Consider the following 6,271-nt stretch of genomic DNA (forward strand, 5'->3'; position numbering starts at 1 on the left):
TCTGGAACCAACTTCCCAGGGAAGTGGTCCTCGCCCCTACCTGGGGCAAATTCAAGAGGAGGTTGGATGATCACCTGTCTGGGGTCTTGTGAACCCAGCATTCATTCCTGCCGTGGCAGGGGATCAGGCTAGATAATCTGTTCAGGTCCCTCCTAATCCTAGCTACTATGAAAATATGAAACATGGACAGATGCAGTGATACTAGATGAGAGACAACCAACTGGGTGGGTCCTATATGCAATTTCTATTTTTACCCTTTCATATTTTGGTGAAAGCGATACATTTGCCAAATGTATGAAGCATCTGACAAATCCACCACATGAAAGAATGTGAGGAAAATGTGTGACGTGTTTTTGTAACTGATCAGCAGCTCCCATTCAGCAAAGTAATGATAGTGATTAGGAAATGTGAAGATTTTTCTAGGTTTCTTGGCTTACTGATCCCAGCTTGTCTGCTTATATTAAATACAAGAAGTTTCTTGACTGCCATTCTACTTTCAGCCATGCATACACTTTATTCTGTGGTTTTGATTCCACTCCAGGATAATCCCTTGAAGCATGGAGAGGATCAGTGTTAAGGATCAGTGTTAATAGTGCTTATGGAGGGCAAATGAAATATTCAGCAGCTAGACACCTACCAAAAATAACAATTTCCTTTTTGAAGCAACTTCATTCCTTGCTAATATTTTCAACAGTTTCTTTGCCACTGTTTTCTTGAACAGGGACTGGGACATCCCTCCTACCAGAGGTAGGGACAATCTCAGGGATAGCTCTGTCAGGCCTTCAGTCAGCACAGATGTATTTGGAAGGGCTAGACATTTTTAAATCTGCAGGTCCAGATGCCCTCCACCCAAGGGTGTTCAGGGAGCTGGCAGGGGTCATCGCGGAGCCCTTGCCCCAGCTATATGAGTATTTGTGGTCATCTGGCCAGGTGCCGAGGGATGGGAAACTGGCTAATGTGGTTCCAATTTTCAAGAAAGGGAGGAAGGAGGACCCAAATAACTATATGCCTGTAAGCCTCACCTCGGTGCTTAGGAAGATCTTGGAGAGAATCATCAAGGACCACATCTGTGGGGGGGCCTGCAAGGGAGAACATGCTCAGGGGCAATCAGCATGGGTTCATCATCCTGCCTGACCAACCTGATTACCTTTTATGACCAAGTAAATAAATCCTTGGAAGATGATGTCACCGTGGACATAGTCTTTCTAGACTTTAAGGCCTTTGACACTGCCTCTCACCCCATCCTCATCAATAAATTAAGCAACTGTGGTGAGTCAGAAAAGGGCCAGGTGTAAAGATCTGAGGGACACTCCTGAAATAATCATCATTGTCATGGGGCCCCTTGTAGTTGACAGTGGTGGTGCCAGAGGAGTAGAGGTGCCAGTCAGATGCAGTGGTTCCCCAGGGGGCTGACAAGCCCAGTGCATGACAGGAAGACACTCTCACAATTCCCACATTTCTATGGGACCTGTACAGCAGTCAGCTGCTGTATTCATGCCTTTTACCTTGCTTGCTTGTTGGGACATTGCTTGTGTTCAAAGTGTGCCATGTATACCTTTAACTAGATTCATTATGGGTGCCTGTCAACAGTCTAACATTCAGATACAGGAAGGCAAACTAGACTTTTGCCTTGTGTCTAGTCCCACTAAAGAGTGTCCCTGAAATAATTCTGAAAGCAACCACACTTCCTCTTTGCTAAGCCTTTGCTCTCCATAGCAAACAGCTCAGGCACACCTGTGACTGGGATTTTCCTATCCACTATGTCCAAGAAGAAACAGCTCAGAAAGATCCAAGGCACAATCTTGCCAGCCATGGCCAAGGGAAATATCCTCCAGCCATCACTACGCTTGGACTATGCGATGGGGAAACCTCGCCCTGTTACTGGAGGAGGGCTACAAAGCCAGCAGAACTGGAGAGAGCCCTTTAAGAGAAGGGTTTTTGTGGCCCAGGCAAAGGCAGCTGGCAGAGCTGGGACTAAGGAGCAGCCCCTGTGCTCAGGCCAGCTAATAGGCCAGGGTGGCAAGAAGGGGCAGGGCTCAAGGGGTAAATAGGCTTGGCCTCAGGCTGGAAGGATAGTCTGGCACCAACTAGGGAAGGGGCAGGATCCCTCTAGGCAGACTGCCTTGAGGCCTGGAAGCAAAATGGGAGCCCTGTTTAGTAAGGGACAAGAGCAGGGTTTTTTTCTGGCTTTTTTCTTTTTCACTGCACAAGATCCAGAACTGATAAAGGACTGACATTGAGGGAGCACGTGTTTGTGAGTGCCTGGAGTGGCAGTCATTTTTGGTTGAAAGCCACAAAAAAACACAGAATTGCCACATATGATATCTGTCAGCAATCTGCTGCAGCTCTTCTGTGTGGCATCCCACCCATGATGTTTCATCTGTTGGACATATTCTACACTTCACAACAAACGTTCATATAGACTAGCCTGATGGTCCAAGAATTGGGATATTCCAGTAGTTCTCAATGAGTTAATTTTTCTTTTTTTTTTAGCAGAAATCAGAATGCCTTATTAATCTCTTCAGACCAATCTAGAAAGTAACAGACTTCCAAAAATCTGGAGAAAAGCAACGTCTTTGCTAACCTGAAACCCAATAAACCACCAGAGTATCCAAAGAGCTACCGAACCATCTCACCACTTACTGTGCATTACATAGAAACTCATGGAGCACATAATCCTGAATAGAATAGAGAACATTATTGATCCTCAGCTCCCAAAAGAATAAACTGGCTTTCAGAAAAAGTGGTATATCACTGACCAAGTTACATTACTTACATCTGACATAGAAAATGGATTTGAAATGCAGTAGAAAACAGGAACAGTCTTTATCAACCTTACAGCCACATATGATAATCTATGGCATGAAGGCCTCAAATATAAAGTGCACTCTGTGGTACCTGACTTTTATCATGAACTTGATTTCCAGCAGATCATTCAAATTCACTACCAAGGAGGAGCAGAGTACAAATTCTGAATAATAGCATCCCCCAAGGGTCAGTGTTAATACAAGTACTTGTTAAAGTATACATTTCAGACTTCCCACATACAACTTCTAAGTGATACATGTATGCTGAAGATGTCACCATAGTAGCCAAAGGAACTGACATGACAAAACTGGAAAAGATGCTGAGTACTGACAAGGAACTCATTGCTGACTATCTCCACAAGCGACACTTTAAGTTGAGAATCAATAAATCGGTATTATCACTCTTCCACCTGGACCATCGTCAAGCCAAGTGCATGCTGCATATAAGAGTAGGCAACCACATCCTTCCCCATGAGCATACCCAACCTACCTTTGAGTCATATTAGACCATTCCCTCACCTAAAAACATCACATTCAGAAGGTCAGAAGTAAAGTCTCTGCCTTAGGATGTTTAACCAGCACAACATGATGTGCCAGCTTCAAAGTGCTCAGAACCATTGCACTTGCAATGGTATATGTCTCAGCAGAGTATTGTGCTCCTATATAGTTCAAAAGTTGTCAAGCTAATGAGCTTGACACTATATTTAACAGTGAGCTGAAACTTATAACAGGCAGCACAGTTTACACACACACAGGTGTACTCCGTGTACTCTCAGGCATTAGACTAAATGATACAAGAAGATAAACCTTAAAATCATTATTGGAAAAACAAGTCAGAAGTGATGAAAATCATCTGTTCCATCAACTGTTAACTGAAGACCCCAATGCCACCTGGACATCACTGACCCCTCAGCACAGAGCCTGCAGCTAAGGGACCAGGGGCCATGCCAGGTGGGATGGGCTGGCTGACTGGGACTCCCCTCTCCCCAGGGTCCCTACTTAGCTGAGACCCCCAGGGAGCCCCACAACAGAGCACACAAACAGACGTGGCTGCTGGGGTGGCCGATCTTCTAGACAGGGCTTTAAACTAAGATCCCCAGAGGACAGGGAAACACTGATTGGAGCATGCCCAGGGACTGACACACAAGAAAGCTCTGAAGCCAGGGACACTAAGAGAGCCACTCTTGCAAGAACTGAGGAAATGGTTCTTCCTCAGCGTGACAGGAAATCAAGGGTCTCGATCAGAAGACTCAGGTGCCTGTACGTTAATACCAGGAACGTGGGAAACAAGCAGGAAGAGCTAGCCCTCCTATTCGCCAGTGAGCATTACCATCTAGTAGGGATTACAGAGACCTGGTGGGACTCCTCACATGATTGGAACATAGCTGAGTAGGGAAGAAAGGTGGAGGTGTAGCTCTCTAAGTGAGGGAGCAGTACACCTTCTTGGAGGCTGACAACAACCTCAAAGGTGAGTGGCTCAAAACCCTCTGGGTCAAACTACAGGGTGGGTGCAGTGAGAAAGACCTAACTCTAGCTGTATACTACAGACCGCCAAAACAGGGGGAGGAGCTTGATCTGGAGTTCTCTCAAGAACTGGCAGGGGCAGCATGCACAGGACATGGTTGTCATGGGTGACTTCAATTACCCAGACATCTCTTGGGAGGAACACTCAGCTAAGTCAGATCAGTCGCGTTGCTTCCTGACCTGTATCGAAGAGCTCTACCTCACTCAGGAAGTGCACAGGCCAACCAGAGTTAACACTCTTCTAGAATGGGTCTTGACCAAAGGAGATCATCCGGTAAGCAACCTGAATATAGAGGGTAGCCTGGGTGAGAGTGACCACAAAACCATCATGTTCATTGCCCTTCGCAAGACAGGCAAATCAGCTAGCAGGATTAAAGTTTTGGACTTCAAAAAAGCAAATTTCAACAGGCTCAGAGCAATAGTAGGGGAAACGCTGTGGGACTAGGAACCGAAGGTGAAAGGAGTACATGAAGAGTGGTCGCTCCTCAAGGACACAATCCTTGAAACACAAAAGAAGACCATTCCCAATGCAGAGGAAAGGTAGCAGAAGAGCTGGGAAGCTCTCTTGGCTTCATAGGGATATCATGGTCCTTTTCAAAAAGAAGAAAGAGGCATACAAACAATGGAAGCTTGGGATTGTCCCCAAGGAGGACTATACAACAACAGCCTGCATTTGTTGGGAGCAGGTTAGAAAGGCTAAGGCAGTGACTGAATTTAAACTAGCACTGGAAATTAAGGACCAGATGAAGTTCAACACTGAGAAGTGTAAAGTGCTCCATCTGGGGATGAACAATCCCCAACATACTTATAGACTCGGTATCGCCAAACTAACTAGCGCCACAACTGAAAGGGACTTAGGGGTAATAATAGATCATAGTATGAACATGAGCCATCAGTGCAATGCTGTAGCCAGCAGGGCAAACAATATGCAAGAATACAACAATTGATGCACCTCAAGCAAAACCAGGGATGTGATTCTTCTGTTTTACTCAGCATTAGTGAGACGGCAGCTGTAGTACTGCATCCAGTTCTGGGTGCCTCACTTCAATAAGGACCTTGGTAAAGCTTGAGAGAGTCCAGAGAAGAGCCACCCATATGATCAGAGACTTGCAAAGCAAGCCATATGAGGAAGGTCTGAGGGACTTGGATCTCTTCAGCCTAAAGAAGAGAATGCTGAGAGGTGACTTGGTAGCAGCTTACTGCCACATCAGGGAAGTACATCAAGGGCTAAGTGAACAACTGTTCACCAGGACACCCTTGGGGAAAACCAGGAGTAATGGCCACAAACTCCTGGAAGACCATTTCAGGCTTAACACTAGGAAAAACTTCTTCACAGTCAGGGTGTCCAGACTGTGCAATAAACTCTCTCCGAAGGTGATGCAATTGCCTACCCTGGAAATCTTTAAGAGGAGACTGGACAGTCACTTCGCTGGGGTAACCTGACCCCAGTTGTCTTTCCTGCCTAGTGCAGGGGGTTGGACCCAATGATCTTGCAAGATCTCTTCCAGCCCCGAACAATCTATGAATCTATAAGATTTGAATAGATGAAGGCTTGAGAAGTCATAAACTGTTTATATATGTAGCTCCTGGAAGAGATTGGGTATGCTGAACCAAATTTATGGGTGGCAATGGAATGCGCCAACCAGTGGGAAAGGAGAGACCTATTCCTCCAGTGTTTTATGCCAACACCAAATGAGTACCCCATTGGGCATGGCCAATGAAGTGTGGGTCAAGCTGAACAGACTGAGATCTGGATATGGACACTTTACAAGATGAACATCTTAGACAGCCTCTTGAGGAAATGTGGTGTCCAACAAAAAGCACAGCACTTAATTGAAAGCATCTTTTTTCATGACAAGGTATTTAGCAGAACTCTCAGATTTACTGAATTGTGTGAGAGCTGCCCTGTGAGTACCTCTACTGTGGCCACAAACTTGTGG

General features: G+C 45.7%; 1 long non-coding RNA gene across 1 annotated transcript in view; it reads right to left on the reverse strand.

Moving 5' to 3' along the window:
- LOC109306006 overlaps positions 1-2,805 on the reverse strand; it is a 21,531-nt gene extending 18,726 nt beyond the window's left edge. Inside the window, exon 1 of the long non-coding RNA XR_002099809.1 lies at positions 2,640-2,805. This is a non-coding gene — a long non-coding RNA (uncharacterized LOC109306006). The remainder of the gene's footprint in view (positions 1-2,639) is intronic.
- Between the last annotated feature and the right edge of the window lie 3,466 nt (positions 2,806-6,271).

The sequence above is a fragment of the Crocodylus porosus genome, unplaced genomic scaffold, assembly GCF_001723895.1.
Source record: "Crocodylus porosus isolate Cpor-Errol unplaced genomic scaffold, CroPor_comp1, whole genome shotgun sequence".
Lineage (NCBI taxonomy): Eukaryota > Metazoa > Chordata > Crocodylia > Crocodylidae > Crocodylus > Crocodylus porosus.